Source organism: Dromaius novaehollandiae, chromosome 4 (assembly GCF_036370855.1).
Source record: "Dromaius novaehollandiae isolate bDroNov1 chromosome 4, bDroNov1.hap1, whole genome shotgun sequence".
NCBI classification, from domain to species: Eukaryota; Metazoa; Chordata; class Aves; order Casuariiformes; family Dromaiidae; genus Dromaius; species Dromaius novaehollandiae.
The window spans coordinates 37,325,896-37,346,298 of record NC_088101.1 but is presented as its reverse complement, the minus strand read 5'-3'; the positions used below and the strand labels follow the sequence as shown (position 1 = coordinate 37,346,298).

Below are 20,403 nucleotides of genomic sequence, written 5' to 3'. Positions count from 1 at the left end.
GTGAGGAAGAGAGAGGAAAACACTAGAAGAGATTGATTTTAAAGCTAGGGCTGTTGGGGAGCTGTGCTGGAGAATTAGAGCCAAATCTTAATTCAGCCACAGAGCTCCTGTGTGAGGTTGGGTCAGTCACTTCAACCACGTTTTTTTAAAATAGGCATTAGTTGCATACTTCTCATTTTCTGTGTTCAGACTCTTGGGACTGATTTATGTCAGCTTGGAAAACGCATGATAGCATTCAAATAGATTGAAATTGTACTTTGTACTGACAAAGTGCGGTTTAATTGCTATGTCCTCTGATGAGAGACCTGAAGCATCTGAAGACAAGCATCCCTAATTATGGGCAGTCCTAATGCACATCACTGTCTCTGTTTGCTGTGTGAAAACAGGGATCATAAAATTGCGTGATGGAGGTGCTCTGAAGTGAATTAATTAGTATTAGGAAAAAATTCAGGTACATAACAATGTGCAACAGAGAAATGAGAGATTTTCTAGTTCTGATTCTAGATCTAGGCACTGTAAGTTATACCAATATGCCACATATTGAACAGCAGGAATAAAGTGAGGTATTGAATGAGTGCTCATTCAGTGTTAGTACTGTCTGTCCTATCCTTGGAATGAGGTAAAGATCCTATGGAAAAATTACAGTGTAATGGGTTAGTTGAAGAGAATATCGTAGAGCATTTGTGTGCAGGGGAGAGAGAAATACTTCAATTTCTTGACAATTAGTTTTGTTTTATGTGGAAATATTCTTTTAACATGGTTAGGGTGTGTGTGTCTATGGTACCCCAGCTGAAAACCTAACAGTACCTCATGACACTTGTGTAAGTAACTATATGTGTCCCTGGCAAAGTAAGCTGTCATTCTTCTGTACTGGACCAGTATTGAAGGAACATAAAAACGCATACCTTGTTAGTGGTTTTCACAGATAGATGCTGGTAGCAGAGACAGAGTGAATCAGGAATTAGGTCTTGGGAATTGGGAGGCTGTAGAAAGGTATGCAAGAGAGAAACATCCCTTTAAACATGTTCAGTGTGGACAAAGTGTGTAACAAACTTAAGCGAGTTTCCAGTGCAAACAGATTTTTGGAGTCTGATACTTCTCTCACATTCAGACTATTGTTAATTGATCTTCTGAAGAAGTGCACATCATATCTCTGATGCTAGAGGAGAGCCTTTTATCTCCTCACCAGATTTCATCTAAACTGTTATTGCTGTTTTTGTTTCTGACATGAGCAGTACAATGCGGTGGTCTTCTGTTTTAATTGAAATCAGTTCTGATATATGAAGAGCTATTTAAACCTGGAAGTGAACTGGAAATAAAAGTGGTTGTACAGTGGTAGAGTTTGTTGATAATTATCCCTCTTAAGCTGCTGTTGCTTCATCAAGTGTGTTTCCCTTACCTGGAAAAATTGATTTGTCTGAGGGTGGATCTATACTGCGTAATGTAATATGGAGATAAATGAGCTAGCTCAGAAGCAATATAGTGAGGGAGCGCCATGTGAGATAATTAGTCTGAGAAGTGTCCTGCTGCTGTGAAGTACAGGCACACCGTGAATAAATGCTCTGAAGGCCTCTTTGGATATCTTGAAATATAGCAGATGGTAAGGATGGTGGTTGGCAATGTTATGGTGGTATAGGGTGTTTTAGATTTTCTTAATTTAAATAGAAGTGACTGAATCTCAGTTTGGACTTCGGTAATTCTCAAGGAAATACCAGGCAGGGTGGCATAGTAGATGAAGTACTCAGCTGGGGCTGAGGACACCTGAATTCTATTTGCAGCTCTGTCATTAACCTGTTGGGTAAAATTGAGTGGGGTGTTGTGTCTCTGGGGTTAACAGTAATGGGTAAGAGCAGCTTCTCTGTGAAGTGTTTAAAGATTTGTGCTGCAAAGCCTTATGTAAGAGCTGTATTTTTTTTATTCTGGGAAAAGATGATTAAATATTTGCTCAAGTGCTTAAAGAGAGAGTCAATATCATTAAAGGTTGCTGGGATAGCTGGGCATTTTGCTGCATATCAATTGGAAACTTGGTTATGAGATGATAAAAAAGAATATGTTTTTGTTAATCTTACAAGGATCTATTTTCTTAAATGGTGTGTGCCAGAGGCACAAAATAGAAGATTGATTTTTGTTGACTCAAGAAGGTATGGCCATGGAAGCTAATATTAAGAACTCTAATTAAATTGTGTTCATCACTTCAAAAGTTAATGTTCTGCGATTGTGAGTACAAACTCAGGTAAACTGAAAGCCTTCATTATTATGTGTTAACTGTGTTTAATAGCAAGTATACAATCTACTGGTATTTCCTTATTTTTCCTATTGGTCTAAAGAGTATGTCATAAAGAAGTTTATCTAAGCTCTTAGTCTTCTTGATACATATTAAAGAATACAGCAGCTTAAGAGCTGCTCAAGAGTGCAGATGTAAAACTTTCCAAAGCAAAAACATACCATTTTTCTTCCTACACATCATTTGATCACTAACTCTGTGATCTATACTGCTTTCAAATTTCTAATCTTAGCAGCTGTCAGGTATATCTTCCTCACTCTACCACTTCAGCCATTCACGTTACTCATGTGCATGGATGGGTTTTGTAGGATGCCTGGAAGGTGAAGAGGCTGGGGCTGTTTTGGTGTGGCAGACTTTGAGGGTTGGGGCATTCCAGGGAAGATGATCTTTATCAGAAGCCCTCTGTCAGCAGTATCCTTCCATGTTTAAGGAGAGGCAGTTTTGCCTGTTAGCACTTTTGGTTAGTTGTGGCTAGCGGCGGTATGGTGGGGAGACGTTAATGTCGGTTAAAGAGCCTTCCAAGCTTTTTGGTGTTTGAAGGTGCACATTAATGTCTTCAGTTAGCTTTGATATGTGGTGATTGGGTGGCTTGTTTAAGGGGACTGGAAAGAGACTTCAGAAGTCATAGGGATTTTGGGGATGGGGGAATCTCTGTAACTTTATGGAAGGACAGCAAAGAGATAATCAGACTGAAAACCAATATCTGATTTTATAAAAGTATTGGAATTTTTGCTGTAATCAAGGGAGGAGAAATCCGATGTTGGCATTAGAGTGGGAGAACAAAAGATTCTAGCTGCGAAAAAGATAACAGAATGACTGATTGTCACAGGAGACTTAGGACAGGCTTTCCAAATCTCTTTTTCTGAAGTATCACTGGATAGCAGTAGCAGCAGCAGAGGTGGGTAGCTGTTCAAGACAGTCTTTCTTTACCACTTCAGAATAGCTTATGTTATACCAGTAGTACTATTTCCACATTTTGGAAATGTCTGATACGAGGCTTTAGAAGATATGTACCAGCGAGTATTGGAGGAAGAGCTGGTAGAGACTAAAATTTCTGAATTATATGGACAGATCTTTGGACAGACTGGCTGGAGCTGGCATCATTCTACAGAGAGGTGCTGGGAAAGGGGAGTTGTATGTGTGTGGGGAATACACCTTTGCGTTCTCTGAAAACCTTGGCTTTTGGAGGAGAGGAAAGTTACTAATGGCTGCTCTTTCTTCTGCTGCTGTTGGAGTAGCTGTTCTTGCTGTGATGAGCAGAAAAACAACTTGCCTGATAGGGCTACAGTTTCATGCCTGTTGACTCTGTGACCCATGTTACATTTCCTTGGCTCATCTCCCTGGTCTCTATATGATGCATGGGTTGTACTGCCAGCTCCTCTTTCAACTCTTCTTTCTTCCCTCTGTTTCTTCTTCCTCTCCCTGATTTCTTGCACTCCTCCTGTGATCTCCTTCTATATGATGCTACTTACATTAACCCTGCAAGCAACTTTCTAAAACAGCCCATTCCCAGCTTTTATTGCAAATGCATTTAGTTCATCAGAAAAAACAGGTTCAAGTACAGTGTTGAATTTGATTTCACATGTGTTAAGCCCGTGTGAACATAAATCAGTTCATGTGTACACTGGCAAGAAACTAAGGAGGGATCACCATGAGAAATCAATCTAATTTTTAATTTGGTGATGTTTCCTCAATTACTTAGCTGTTTCTGTCATCAGTAATGTTTATGAAGTCTTTTGATTCAGAAGAGGACAGTCCCTCTAGTTACAAAAATTATGGTAAAAAGCAGAAGGCCTGACTTTTGTTCTTAGCTCTTGTTGAGCCAAGAAGGGTCAGAATTTTAATGTCTGACAGCACAAAAAGCTGTTCTATGTAATTTTTTTCAAAAAGTCTTGTAGCTTTCCAATGAAATTACAAGCCCATGTCTTTAAAAGTCTGCTTCTAACTATCTCCATCTCTGCAAAAGGGAGACAAATAAATATATCACACTTCTAAGGTACTGTAAAGACAAACGTATTCAAAGCTCGGAGATCATCAGACAGCAATGCTGTAGAGATGCCAGATATTACGGCAAAGTATTCAGACAGCAAATGTCATACTTTCCTTAAGAATCAAAGTAATGAAGAAAAGAGGTTGAAAATTAGATCTATAAGTCTATTATCAGTCTGGGAGAAAAACGTTTTGAGATGACTTTTATGGCAGCTTAATGACATATTTTTGAAAAGTGTAACATAACAGGAAAGAGCTGTGATGGAATTGTACAAATAAATCATGGCAGACAGTTCATTTTATTGAAGAATACTTTGACTATTTTGTTATCTCTTACAACAAAGCCATTGAGCTTTTTGTTCAGTTAAACTGTAGCTTGTATAAAATCTCTTATTCAAGGTGATGTTTTATTTTTTTGCAACTTCCGTATGTATGTTAAGTGTTTGGTAAAATGAGGTGTCCTATATGCAAGACAGAAGGTTTTGAAATATAAAAAAAGAAAATAATGAAGGAAGCTAGAGAAGTATCTCTGAAGATACCTAACAAGAGTCGTAATACTGACTTTTTGTTCAGATTTGTTTTTTGAAGCAGATGTAGAACAGAACCCAAATATAAATTTGAAAGGAATGCAACTAGTGGTTGTGGAAAAGAATAGAGGGAAAATGGTAACATTTTTAGCAACAAGTAACATGCAATAGTTTTAAAAGGTATTTTAAAGAGCATTGGAGTTCTCACTGACAAATAAACAATGGAAAATTCCTCAGTATGTGTGTGTGGTGGTTTTTAAAGTAAAAACAAAAAAGTGAACCCTGCATTCCTGTGACTTTACAGGAAAGATTGATTTTTCTAAAAATATCAGAAGAGTTCTTTGAACTGTGTATATATGCACATTAACCTTTTAAAAACAAAATAAAATGAATTTAAAAAAACCTGCAAGCTGTAATGGTTTGTGATTCATACTCTGATGCACAGTGTACCAGGAGTGTTTAACCTGGAAAGGTAACACATGAATATTATGAAACGAGATTATTTAAGATATTCACATAAACTATTTGTGTCATTGTATTTAGCTGGCTTCCCTAATATAGTTTTTTATTCTCTAAATAGAATGTAAAATTTGCAGTAATGTTATCTAAAATTTGATTTCCAAGTTCCACTTAAACTATTAATAGATAACTCTTAGGTTCTGTTTATGAAAGGGTAAGTAATTTTGCTTTATTGTTTTTAAATTTCACATTGTAAAAGGAAAAAGCCTGTAATAAAAAATTTTTTTTTTTCATTTCCAAAGTAATAACTTTTGTCTCCCCACACAGATTAAGTGCTTCTAGATGAAACTGTAATTAGTTCTGCCCTTAGATACTACACTGAAGTCTCTGGTAAATGTAGGTGTCAGAGGACAAATTTTGAGAAAAATGTCTGCACTGCACATGTACAAATATAAAGAAATAACTGTAAGCATAAGCCGTGTATGTACATAGGAGCTGTTGTGCTATTAAATTCACTGACCGTATTCCAGTATTACAGTCTAATTTTTTATGTATCCTAAGAGTTTACTTTTCTTTTATCATTACTGTTCTTTGAGCAGATGGTTTTTATTGAACTATTTATTGACACTTAAGGGATTTTTCTTCCCTGTATGGTGTGTGCATTTTGTATCCATCAATGCATAGGAGTATCCCGAATTATTACTTACAATATGAATTTCGTCACTATAATGTGTCCCAGTCACATAGCTCCATTAGATATCTCTAGAGTTCATCACTGACCTTCTCAAATCTTATATAACCTAAAGCAATTGTGGAACCTTCTGTTTTTTTTTTTTTTCTTTCTCACTGTTCTCCTTTCATTTGTCACTAGGGGTTCTAATACAGATCCACTATTAAAACAGTGCAGAATGGAAGGGAGATTTTCAAGAGTATTCAGCACTGCCCTTAATTCAGTCTAAGCAAATTTAGATCAGTAGTGAGGCTTCTGAAATCCCCCTGTTTGAGCACTTCACTGCCAAGCTCCTGAGTTCAGTTTGTAGAATTTTAGATTCTCAATAGCTTTGAAAAGCAGCTCATTTACTAGCCTAAGGTATCAATGCTTGAATTAGACTTGTGAGAAAAGATTTAATTTTGTCCCTGGTTGCCAGTATATCTATTCAGGGTCCTTTCACATGGGTCATATGGTGTTCAGTGGAAAAAGCCCCTTGCCTGCACTTCTGGGAACCTGTGGGAGAGACTTTTTAAAAATTGTTGTGAATTGTTGGGAGTGTATTTTATGCCTTCTATTCCTGTAAATGTAAAACCAACAAATCTCGATTCCCGCTCTTCCCTCCTCCCCATCACTGTGATGACCCTATCTCAATCCCTACGTGCAATGGAAGAAAATCTGTCCCGCTGACCCCACAAACTAAGTTTGAGGCTATAGGCAAAGACTGCGTAGACCAAAGAGTTAAGAGAAGTGCAAGAAAAGGTAATAAATCTGTTAAGTGCACAGTGCTATTTACCGTAGGACATACAACACAGAAGTTGCAGCCTATACATGTTTGGACTCCCTAAATCTCGGGTGCTCAGAGCAGCTCTGCCTGCATCATAGAAGCCTGTTTAAATTATGCCAAACTGCCTGAGCTGTGGCCGGAAACTACCTGGAGTCTTCATAGACTTATGTTTTTAATGACTGGGTTTGCCCAACTGTCCTAGACCTGACTTTGTAAGAGTGTTTTCAGAGGCCTGGCTGCGCTGTTCTGCAGTGCTTGACTGGGTACATCATGTTTTCATCTGCTATGAGACATTCAGTGACCCTTAAAGCTGTTTGTGACTTAAAGAAGCCAGGACAGGAGAAGGATCTTGCTCTCACGCTTGTCAAAAATTGCCTTCTTTTAAAGCAAGGTGTTCTCTTATTTGCCTTGGTCTGCACGCAGGTTAATTCAGTGTGAAGGTACAGGAGGCAAGAGCTTCCTTTATTTAGCAAGGAGTGGTATGTGAAATGTGTTACCTATGCAGAGCAATCATTTTTAACAGTCTGAACAAATCAGTAAAGTTTTTATTTAAAGTATTTATAGAGAGTGAGGTCTGTTGCCCTGCTAAAATTCAGCTTCTGTACCCACTGTTATTTCATCTTTATGACTGATTAAAAAGGAGGCTGCAGGAATTTTATTAATGAGGCAAGTGTATTACTTGCTCTCCCTTCCTCAGGAATGGCTGAATCATTTTTGAACAGTTTTTCAAAGGACAGGTCATCTTTTGGATAGCAGTGAGAACTGGAAATAACTCTAAAGGTGACGACTTCAAAAAGTTAAGACTGTTCAAAAATGATTGTGATTTTGTTTGCAATGGAAGAGTCTTATTCAATCTTAATTCCGTTGAACGCCTGCACGATGGCTGTATTTGTAGCATAGAGGTAACTTTCTAATGTTTTTCTTTTGGCTGAGTAGTGCTGTTTGCTGAATCCTGGTGACATATTGTGTTCTGGTTCTGCTTTCCCTCACCTCTTTGGCTTACAAAGCAAACACTAATTTAATATTAGTTTTCGTTTAATGTTAAGTGTAAAGTTTAATGATTGCATACATTAGGGTTGATGTTAAACCACCATTACAGCAGAACAGAAACTATACAGCTTCATCTCTTGCTTGCAGATGGTTTGTTTTCTCCTGTGAGCAATAAAGAACATGCCTTTGACCCTGTTCATTATCCGTCTCTGCGGATCTGGACCCTCTTGCATGAGAAGGATGCTGCTACAAATGGTTCATCATGGCTGTTGGCGGCCTCAGCTTTGATTGTGAATGAAAAAATTTATTTCTAAAACTAGCAAAAGCTAATATACAACAGCATTGATTTGACAGAAATGGCATTAATTCAGTATTTCTTTCTAAAAAGAACACTTGAATAATAATATATAGAACACTGCTAACATTTTGAAAGCTAAAGACTATCTTTTACATTTGACTCCTTGCAGCTCATTACAGGTAAGTTGAAGAAATTAAACGTGTCTGTTGAGAAGATGAAATGCCCTTTAGGAATATCTTTAGTGGATTTAGTCAAGGATAGCATTATCATTCTTGAAGTGTACACGTTCTGAACACTGACTTATAAAGAGATGTTACACTGTTTCTCCTTTCTCTCTTAAATTTACAATTAGCTTGTTAAAATTGAAATTTAAGAGTATTTCACTTGGGAAAGTTTTTGTTGTTTCCTATGCAGGTACATTTTTAGCTGGCATGAATGAACGTATTTGCTGATTGGCTAATAACACAATATAGGAAAGAAAACAAACTTGTGAATTCAGTATTTCTGCAGGTTTTATTTCATTTCTCTTATTTTGGGTGTGCAAGATTAATTTCTGACTTGCAAAAATTGTGCTTGTAAAAAATTGAGCAGCATATTCAGTTAATATTACTATATTAAAATCTTTCCCTTTTACAAAGAAATAAAAATTTGTTCTTTTTTGTCGTTATGATTATGAAAGGACATACTGAAGGTTTTATCATTCTTTTAAATTCTGTCGAATGTTTGCATTCAATGCATGTTAAGAAAAACAGAGCACTCACTCACTTATGTGAACAAGCAAAAAATTTCTAGATTCCTTTATATAAAAATAAAAACCAGGCCCAAACTTGTTTTAATGTTTTTATAGAGAAGATAAGGTGTTTGAGAAGTATTGCCAGTTTCATTTTGTTGTTGTTGGAGCATTTGCCAAGCATTGTGGAGAGCAGTAGAGTGGTGAATTTTCCCTGATTTAAAATCATTACTTCACGCTCCAGTTTCTGAAAATATTCGCCTTACTAAGAAATCTGAAAATGGCAAGCTGTTGGTAAACTGTTTCTGGAGATGATGTTGAAGAAAAGTCACATGCCTCCTGGAAATCCTTTGTCACGCCTAAGGTCCCCACAGCAGGTGCTTTCTTGCTCAGCTAGTATTTTTGCAGGTGTTTTCCTGTGCATAATGCCTTTTCTGTATAAAATCCACTGCTTCCACTCACACCTCTAAATTAACAAGGATGAAGGGAAAACAGCACCATTCAGAGTAGCTGTAGCAGAAGTTAAAGCTCTGCTGTTTGCCCATGCTGTTTGTCTCTAAAGCCTGCTCTGCCTCAGGCTCCTGCACGCATCCCCAGGGAGTTAGCACCGACTGGCTGGCCGCTCGCAGGACAGCGCAAGGTGGAGGCTAAGTGGGAACCAGTAGGGGCCATGGTCATGCTTGGTGATATTTTATCATTCATTAGTGTGCACTTAACACTGGCAGGCAGTAGCTGTGTACTTTTTGACCAAGGCTATAAGGCAGTGCTTGAATTTAAGGCAAATATTATTTCTGGAGGATTTTTCTTGGAGGTATGGGGGAGCAGACAAACTTGCCTTATGTTAAGGCGAATACAGTAGACTTCATATATTTATTTTTAAAAATAAAGGAATTCTTAGTAAGAAATACATGAGCAAACAAAGAAGCTAGCAGACTGTTAGTAAAAAAGTCATCAGCTGCAGAGTGACTATAGTCTAACATAGCAATTTCTAGTTATGTGGCACATTAAAAAAAAAAAAACAAAAAACACCACCAACAAAAAACCCCTCACAAACTACTCCCCTTGAGCTGAATTATTTTGGAGCTGGTAAGTCCAGAGCAACAATATATTTCCTGAATTAATTTTCCAATTTACATATATAACTTCTTTCATGAAATTTTGAAAGCCTGAGAAACTGCTCTAGAAAGATTATTGTGGCAGAATGCCCTAAATGGCAAATTCTTAGTGCGTGGATGGCTTTGCTTAGCTAAACCTTTTTAGTGCAGTGTTATGTTTTGTAATGATCTAAATTCATTTAGTTGGTTGATATTGTTGCAAAATATCCATAGCGCATAGAGGGATATATGCTTTGATACATAAGCGTGAGTATTTCAGCTCCAACTGCATATCCAAAACCTTTTAAAAGGAAATCTCAATGAGCCCCATGGGGCAAAGTAAATTATTACATGTGGTGAACTCTTAAGTCATAGACCAAGGTCATGGCAGTGAGAGTGTATTTCAAAAAGGTTTTATCTGTGCTTGGAAAGCAAATGAAATCTCTCGTCATTAACTTTAGAATTACAGCTATAAGAGGGTTTTCACTAGAGGTGAAAGATCAAGTTCATGGCGGACATAATGGAGTCTGAAAAGTTCTTCCTCAGACATAATATAAGGGCATGAAACATCCACCAAGGTTTTCACATTATTGATAGGGAGTTTACAGCCGCTAATCCAGATACTGAAGATCAGAATTATATTCACCATCTATTCTGGCTTTATTCCAGCTTTTCTAAATGACAGAACACTTTTTTTGTGATGTTTTAGAGTTACTTTTTGAAAATTTCACTTTTCAGCTCTGTTTCTCTTTTTCATAGCACATAGCTTTCAGAAAGCTGATTAAGTGATACTTTCTTTAGTTAATAATAATTCTTTGTTGGTATACCAATATAATTTAGTAAAACTGAATGATGTTCAGTCCTTGTTGAATTAATCAAAGCATACTTGTAAACAGTGATACGGAGTCCCCGTCGTTTGTTGACAATCCGTATAAACCAGAAGGAACAAATGTTGGAGGGAAATGGCAGAAAAGCATGAAGTGACAGGGCTAGTGTGAAGCAAGTGGTCATATAGGTACAAAGTACGCAAATGTTAGTTCTAGGAGGAGACCTAAGGTTTTCAGAGACGCAGGCAGTCATCCTGTCAGCGGAAATGGATATTCATTTGTGCTTATTCAACAGATTTTTACATTGTTTCTAGACTTTGCATGCATGCATTTCACTGATACCCATGAGCAATGGATATCTCAGAAATACAGTTTTGAGTTCCGTACCTGCGTCTTAGGAATGGTTTTTCAGATATCCCAGCCAATACCAGCACTTCTTTCTTCACAGAGTTTACACTGCTTGATCTGTTTGCTTGTAAAAGTGCTGAAATTTACCAGTGATGTGCTGCTTTAAGAGGCAGAATAGTAAGCAACCATAGGCAAAAATGAAGCTCTTCATATCTGTATTTGCTGTGACGTGGAGGATACTAAATTTATAAGCAGGTTTCAGCTGTTGTGATTTTATTCAGAAGTGTCAGTGGCACTGTTTTCATGCCATTTCACTTCTAGATAAAATTTCAGTGTTCTGTTTTTTTTAAATTCTTCTATCTAGTTTAAGAAGAGGTGTTTGTTAAAAGGCATATTTATTCCCTGACTTACAGCTATAAATAGCAACTACTTATATTTTTGGCAAGTGATACTACAATATATTTGGAAATATATAAACTAATTTTACAGATAGAAGATTTTACAACAGGAACTAGAGAAAGTCAGCTCAAATAAGACAGGCTATTATTTTTCTTTCTACTTAAGCAAAATACTTTTGTTTTAAAATGAACATATTTATAGGGAGTTTTTTCATATATTCAATATATGTGATATCTTAAAAGTCACATGAGAAGGGAAAGCATAGGCTGGATTGGCAGGTTACCTAGAATTCAAGAAATGACCATATTAACGTTGCACGTATAATCTCAGCTCTGATCTATGGATATATTTTGTGCTTCTGTTTTTAAATTGCATGATCATATGCCATTTTCAAAGTATCCTATAACATTTTCTCTCTAATGTTAATGTCGTGTAATCTCAGAAATGCTTGCTATACTTTCATTATCCAAATGGTCCAGAATATCTGTATTGAGTGAGACTTTCTATGTAGGTTATGTTCTCTGAGGTGCATATTTTAATAATTTAGTCAATGGCCTCTCTTAAACACTTTCTGTTCAGCCAACAGTGCAAGCTCTTTCTTTGGAAGGCATTTCTCTTTATAAGTGTAGTCACAAACTTCCATGACCTGTTAATGGTAGCACATTCCTGCTCTTTGTACCACCCACGTCAATGATACCTGCATGGCCTGATTCTCTGCAGTTTGTGATCTGAGATATTTAGAACATAGATGTTCTTTGTAAGTACGGAATACTCAGAAAAATATGCAGTACTGTAAAGTGCTGTCTGCAAATCCCTTCTGAAAATGAGTCATTCTAAGGCCTCTCTGCTTCATGAGACCTGCCGTCATAACCCTGTGAATAACAAATGCCTATCCTGCTACTTCTGTTTTTTTGAACCTTCGTGATGCTCCCAGCAGGTAACATTTACAGTAGTCATCTTCATCTGCAGATAACAACAAAATACCTCCTTGTACTAACTGCATTTCTTTGCTTTAGTTTATTCCTTAGCATTTAATTTTTTGATTTTCTTAAAATCTGGAGTATTACACTGACATTAGTTCAGTGTGAAGGGTAACATTTTTTCTCCTTTTTAGACGGATGTAAATTCAAAAGAGTAGCCTCTGCATTAATTCTGATTTACCTTGTTTTATATAAATATGAAACCGAAGAATTTAATGATACCATATAACCCAGATACTTTGTGAGGCTGAGAGAAGAGCATGAGCTGTGCTCTGAGCTGTGAACAGGATTCAGAAATGTATTTTTTGCTTTAGACATCATTGCTGCCCTAGCAGTATAGTTTGCTCACCACCCTCCCAATCCCCACGAAAATCTGGTATTTTTGCATGATATAAGTCATGATGCTTATTATATAAGTATCCTATCATGTCTGTAAGTGATCACACTGATTTTAATTCCCCTCCCCTTTTAAATCACCAGCCAGTTCCAGCATGTTATTTGTGTTCCTTCCCTACTAATGCACGACTGTGCTGAGATCTGCAATAGTCTTCCATTTCCCAGCTTCACAGACTGTCTGGTCTCAGTAGTAGCCAGCACTTCTACCTTTCGAGATAGTATTTTACTCAGGCAATTTACTCACCTTCTAGCTTTTCATACAGTATCTTGTGAGGTAGATAGCTAATTTAGAAACACTTCCAGCAGACTCTGTGTGTGGTTTTTTTTATCAGCTCTTGTGGGGTGTTTCTTTTTTTTGGCAAGTGGTGGAGGGCAAGAGGGTCTTTTCATAATCTGTATTTTTTTTTTCAAACTAATGGAGATCAGCCATACAAGCAACTTCTAAGGAGATTTCCTGTCTTTCAAGCTTCCTTCCTTCTGAATTGTGTGATGCAAGGCGAAGGAAAATTTTGTTTTGTCACATTATGGCCTCCTGTAGAGTATACGTAATATGTTGAGGCTTTATTCTGTGCCATCTCCCTTCTTATGAAACTAGGAAGAAATAGTTGAATTAGGTTTTCCTGCTAATTAAGGCATGCCAGCTGCTACCAGCAAAAGAACACCTGTGCTGCTAGTGAGGGTACCTGGAAACTTCGGCCTGGTTTTCTCCTCCTTTACCCCAGTGAAATCAGATGCAATTCTGCTGAAATGAAAGCAATGGGCTGGGTAAGAGTGGGTAAGAGTCACAAAAGAAAATTGAGTCTGTGTGGTTTACAGTAGCCTCATTCCAGCAGCACTAATTGGTCTTAGCTAGTATCCTTATGCAAAAGTATGCTGTTGCTGTAAAGCACGAGGTAGATATGTAAATAAGCACAGTATTGTATTTTTGCCCACTGTAGTCTCACACATTAATTGCTGTCATTTTGCAAATATCTTTCAAATAAGTGAAACTGTGCCTCTAACATGAAAAATGAAGGCAAATAGCAGTATTGTTCAGGCAGTGAATGCTTCTGAAGACAGAGCTTTTATGTGTGCATTTTATTAGCTGATGAGATGCTTAATTACAATATAAGAAACTGAGCTTTGCTCTGTGGAGGAAATGTGGATTTATTCCATATCCATGCAGAAGCCTCTTCCCTCGAACCCTTGCTGCAGATTCGTGGAGGGAATTTCACTCAAGACATTTCATGGATGCTTTCTCCTATGTTTGTTCATACATATAGAAACAAAATACACAAATGAAAAAAATGCATATTATGCATATAGTCAGCAAGAAACTACAGAGCTATACCTTTAAATGTCATAGATCGGAAATGAGAGAGGATGCAACAGTTGTATATACAGCATTTCAAATACATGTTGAATTCAGGAGTGCTATTTAGAATGTAGCACCGGGACAGGATTAATGATTCTGCAGTGAGATCAGTGCTTGAACTTTATGCCATTTAAAATTCTGATCATTAACTCTTTTTGACATAGACTGACCAGGTTGTTGGAGGAGCTCCAGATGTTGTTCAAGATGTTGTTATTTATGTCCTGAATGGCTTTTCCTGTCTATTATGCCCTCCTCACCACTGTAGTGTCAGATAAATGGAAAATATTCCACTTCATTTCCAAATTAGAAGTGTTAACAGTGAATTTTGTATGAAGATCATTTTTCTCTGGAGTTTGCTTTCATACTTGATTTGCCTGTAGAGGGTTATGTTGGCGTTCCTCTCATGCGACAATGCTCGTTTTTTCTAACTATTGAGTTTTGGGAAAATGGCTGTGGGGAATTCCTATTCATTGTTAGAAAACCTGGCTGAATAGCTGTGATTTCATGATAGATAATGCAAGAGAGCATTAGTTGCCAGTGTTTGGGTACCCACGGACATAAATCCATATTCAGAGTAAATGGGGGAGTATTTACACGCTGAAGCATTTGCTTATTTGCTGCTGGAATCCTGGTGATGGCATATGACTTTAAAAATAAGTTGTTATATGCATGTTCAAGCTGTAATGCAGTATTTTAAGATGCTGATCCCACAAAAAATGCTTGCTTTTACACACTGTGAAAAATCATTCCTCGATCAGTACCTATATTTACATCATGTGTATTTTTCTATCTTTTCTCTAATATGCAGAATTAACTATTACTTTATTGTTTGCTTTATTGACTAATTTAGTTGTTTGTTTTCTGTGTATTTTGGGAGGTAGACGTTACATAGCCATATAGGGAATGCTGCTTGTCCGTTTAAAAGGAGTGTGGGGGGAGCAAGCACGCGGGATGCTCCATTAAGAATTCTATGGCAAGTGAAAACAGAGGATGTTTAATTAAGCATCCATGGTGCATAAAATGCCAAAATTAAAAATCCACATAGTTTATACTTCCTTTCTTGTGTTACTTGTAGTGATGCAGTCTCCATTGATATGATCACGTAGGTTTGACATGTTTTACCTTATGTGCTTTTCTTATAACAGTGTGGTCTGAATTGTGCTGCAGTAGATGATGTATTTATTTATAAATATGGTATAAGATTTTTGTGTTGTAGTGTGGATTACCTTATGATTTTTTTTCTGAGTTCTTTGCTTCTGTTGTGTAAAGCTGCATAGCTATTTGCATACTACAGCCATTGGAGAAGTAATCAATTAAAGTGTAACAGGTTGATATCACAGCAAAGCTTTTAAGAGAAAAGTTTGTTGAGCAGGTATTGTTTATATAGAGCATACAAAACAGTTGGTGTTGTCCTGGTATTTTTAAACCTAATTATTTGGGCTAGTCCACGTTCATTCTAATAACACGTATGCTTGATGAGAAAGCAAAGGAGAATTTGCTTCAGTCATATTGAGAAAAATCTGCATAGTGTCTTTTTAATGTCTCAGCACTATGATCCTTCCATTGCCCTAGGAACTGTTCAGCAATTTTTGACTATTCATATGATCTAGCTAGAGCTAGTGAAATGTAGGTTCTTTTCTTCTTGATCCAACTGTTGAAGTGCATTAAGAAACTGCTAAAATACATTTGGTGTCATTTTTGCCACTGAGAGAGAAATGTGGTGACTGGAAGAAAATAGGATCTGTGGTGTGAGAAATAGGAGAGAAAGAAAAAAGGTAGGATGCTCTAACAGCATGATTCCTTGTAATGTTTAGCACAGGATTTTCAAACTACTTCCATGTATTTCGCTTTTTTCAGCTTTGGGGAGGGGAGTGCTAGGGGTTTGTTTTATCTGGGTGCTGATACAATATGGCGACTTATTCAGAGATTTCTGCAAAGGTCTGTTTTGAATACTTAAAATACCCTGAAATGAGGCAAAATTAAATCATACAGGCCTCCCCTTAGAAAAGGGTTAGAATCTTATTTTTGTTCATGTCTGTTTTTTTTTTTTAATTTGCCAATAGAAGAGAAACAGGAAAAAGTCAAGGTGGTTGTTTTGAAACAAAAAATGCACCCACGAAGTGAAAGAAGTGCTTGTGACTATCGTTGTGCATCTCCCTTGGATATCAGCTGTGATACTGCTTGGAAGTACGTAACTGGGATAACGTTCATAGTATCAGACTTGTGTATTTGTAAGATTTTTGTTTCTTGCAGGTGTAGATCTCTTGGGTCTTTCGCTTTCCAAACGTAGGCAGTAAGTGTGCACTGGACTTTAGGAGCCTGTATACCTCTTGGTGTGTGAAAAGGGCCTTCAGATGGGATACCTGCTTGGCACAAAGCCTGCAGCAGTGCTCATCCAGCTGCCCAAAGTGTCACATCTGATCTAACTTATGGATGTTGGTTTGGGGAGAGTGGGAGTCTAATGGACTAGAGTATGTGACAAAATCCAGGTGCCCTCTGATGGTAGAAGCTTCTGGCACTAAAATAAAACCTCCCTTTCCCCTTGTTAGCAGCCCGTCTACCCCTATGGGCTTAGTGTGTTATAAACTGCAGTGTTCCTAAGCCCAAGGTGGTGAGTCAAGCACTAGGTTGATATTGTTGCTGTTGTCAGTGTTATGCTTTAGTGATAACATTGCTGGCAGCTAAAATCTATGACAGTGAATTAGTCAAGAAGACAGTGTTTGGATGTTGGACCTACTTTTTTGTAGGGTTTTAAAGGTGTTATTTGATCATGCGGAGTATTGACCTTTCAATAAAATCTGTATTAAATCCACTCGTTCCTTGCAGTATTTTACTTCTCTTTTCCTTTGTCGTGCATTCTTTCCTGGATTATCATTCATTAGCTTCTCCAAAGTGATTAACAGTTCTTTAAAATAGGATCACGTGCATTCTGGTTTTCTGCATGAAAGCAGAGCTGGAGAGCAGAGAAGCCACAAGATCCCTATAGAAATTTGAAGACAATTTTGATACTCTAGTCCACTCAAAAATCTGCTGATACCATAATGTTTTTTCCCTTGCCAGGACCCTCCTTGCCTGGTGTCATTTCTTGAGCTCTCCTGGGATGAGATTAGTCTAAAACAACAAAGTAGCCAGATGTCTGGTTCTGAGAGAGTCCCAGAGGCCAGGGTATGGTAGGCAACAGTAGTCGCTTGGGGCTGAAGATCAAAGATACCTGAGAATTACTTATGGGCACATACTATGTGTCATTCCCATTATTAACAGTCTGAGGAAATTTGTATCCCTAATTAACCCTTTTGTTGGTTAAATTTTTTGCCAGTACAGTCCTGTCTAGTAAAACTATTTGTTCTTTTCGGTACTGCTGCATAAGTAGATGTCAATAAAAAAAATCTATTGTGATATTCTCATAGTAGCAAAATTATATAATCCATCTTGATCCTTATGATCCCAATCATTTATAAACGTCAGAATTTAGCATGATTTCTTTTTGCTTGTTATACTATACTTACGGCTAGTGTTATTCCTACCCAGAATTTTGTCAATAATAAGAATAGTTAACTTGTCAGGGTAGTGGTTTTAGGTCATTGCTTCCTAATCTAAAATGAATTCAGATCTAATCCTAGAGGCAGGATATCTGCACATCACTGCTTTTTCCCCACACTGATATTTCTGATGAAATGCTAATTAGTAGTTTTAGTGATCAACACCTGTTTCTATTATATACTCTAAGATAACAGACTAAGATTGTAAGGGCTGGCTTTGAATTCTTGTAATGCTTTTAAAATGAGTGGCTCCTGGGGAGAGAGAGAAATTTGATTGCAACCTATGATGTATTTTATCCTCCAGATGAAAATATCAAGGTTATGAGTAGAATGACTATTTTACTAAATCATAACATTGTCTATCACTGTAGAGCTGAAGATTCGGAACCATTTTTCTTAGCTTTTGAGTAATGAACTGTAGTTATCAGGGACATGACTATATGACCTGTTGTCTATGTTATGACTGCTACAATTTCACAGCATCATAGCTACAGTTCACTTTCTTTAGCATAAAGTAGTGTTAATGTGTGGCAATGCTGTGTGTATGTGTGTGGGAGGAGGTAAGTTTCTGGTTATACAAAAAACATTTGCAATTTATTGTCTATATTATACATTATACAGTTCTAAGGGACATTTTTGACTAAGCAGTGAGAGAGGAAAAGATCCCTGGAGTAGTTTAAAGGGCTGAATTGATTTATCTGTTTCAGTCTTGACAGTCTCTCTTTACAACATGCTACTCAAGCAGGAAACCCAAAAGACTGACCTGACTGGAAATGTCTTGTGTTCTTAGATTTTCACTTTTGACACAGGTACGCCTCCTGTCTGCATCTTCCAACACAGACAGAACTGCTGCTTGATTGTCTTCGCTGCTGTTCAGTTGCACACCTCATCACTGATCTTGCTCCACACCCAAAGCAGTGGTTTAAAAAAAAAAAAAATCCAGCAGCTAAAGAAATGTGAGGGCAAAGTTTTCTAGTAATGTGGGATTATTTAGCCTTTTAGGCCCTATGGTTGTCAGCAGGTGTGATGGATCTTATTAACCCTATGAACTTCATAATAAAGATCTTCATAGGACAGAGATGGGTATTGTGTTCCTCAGAGATACAAGGTAAGGGGGAGTAGTTCACAGGCAGGAAATGACAGCATCTCTTTACGGATCCTGGCACGCTGGATCCTGGCATTGGTCATCAAAGTGCGTTAGCGTTGCTTGCTGGCTGTCTTCCTCTGATGATGGTCATCTGGATACTCAAAATAGTCCAGCACAATCCAGGCACAGGAGCCTCACTGGAACTGCTTGGGAGCTGCATGCTGCTCAAAAGACACTGGCAATCCTAACCTAAAGAAATCACCTCTTTGGAGCATTTTACTCTGTTTTACATGATACTTGTGATTTTTTTGTTTTGTTTTGTTTTTAAACTCTGTCTTTGATTTTTTTGAATCTTACTTTTTCTCCCCTGTTCTCCCTTTGGGAAGTGTTGCAGCAGTTGTAGTCGTACGCATTGCTCTGTTGAAGGTCGCAGAACTGGAACAGGTAAAATACAGGCGTCCGTGAAGTCAAGTCTGGAGAGTCCGGTTTGGTGTTCTTTTTCCAATTACCACACACAGGCAGCAAGATGCTTCCCATGGAGCTGTTGAATCAGTAGCTGAGGCTTTGGGGGAGCACTGCCAGATGGATTTGCAGCATATTTTAGAAATTCCATTCCCTTCAATCTCTTTTGTTATATGCCCAGAACTCTTAGAAACCACGCCACAGCTATTAATCCATAAGTGAGAGCTCAACATAGTCAGCAAATACTAGATTAGTTTAGACAAGTGGAAGGACTGCCATGTACCTCTTTGTTTTCAGGCTGCTGGACTTCGTATATTAGTTTTGATTGCTAGTGCCACCTCTCTAGGAGGTGACTGGATCTGAGGTGATGCAGGAGTTTCAGTTGAAGTGCAGGAGCGGAGAAAAGCATTGCAGAATTTGTCTCCCTGACAGATGCCAGCTATTTGTGCATGTTCAAAGTTGATGTTATGAAATGCTGGTGGTTCTTAAACCAGTCATTGGAGTTTGGGACTGGTGAAATTGTTGGTATCTTCTGCAATTAGATTGCCACTCAGTTTCTTGTTCAGGTAGCGTATTTCTGTTCTGTAGGAAGAAGTGTCTGAGGTACCTATAAAATAATTCTTTATTTGGACTTAAGGAAAAACAGGCTGTAGAGCAATTTAGGTGATTGAGTAGCCTGAGGTGGTGAATACCTTACACAGGCTGAGTGAATTTGTGTATATTAAGGTGTTACATTGCATAATGGATATTGCTTAATTCTGGGCATTCCATTAAAAGAGAGTCTTTATGAATCTGAAAGAACTTTCTTGAAGGAAAAAAAACATAGGAACTAAAGAAAACCACCGCCCATGAAACTGAGGGAGCAGTGATCTCCAAAGAGAGTGTTGATGAGCAGCTGGCGGTTAGTGGATGGTATTTGTTCTGCTGGCACAACTATATATGGAGAAAAGCATCTGTTTGTTGCCTTAATGTCATCCTCCCTAGTATGTAAGAGCAGAACCATAGGAACAGTGCTATCAAAGAGGGGAGGCTATACAAATAATCAGGAAGAGCGAGTCTTGCAAATGAAAACCATGGTCGAAACAAATTATAAATTGTGAAGGGAATTAAAAATAAATCATCTGTATGAAACTAATAGTTTGTT

At 37.7% G+C, this 20,403-nt stretch overlaps 1 protein-coding gene across 4 annotated transcripts in view; it reads left to right on the top strand.

Annotated features, from left to right (window-relative positions):
* The window catches only part of SLC10A7 (solute carrier family 10 member 7), a 154,308-nt gene that overhangs the window by 15,189 nt on the left and 118,716 nt on the right, over positions 1-20,403 (top strand). The window lies entirely within an intron of this gene.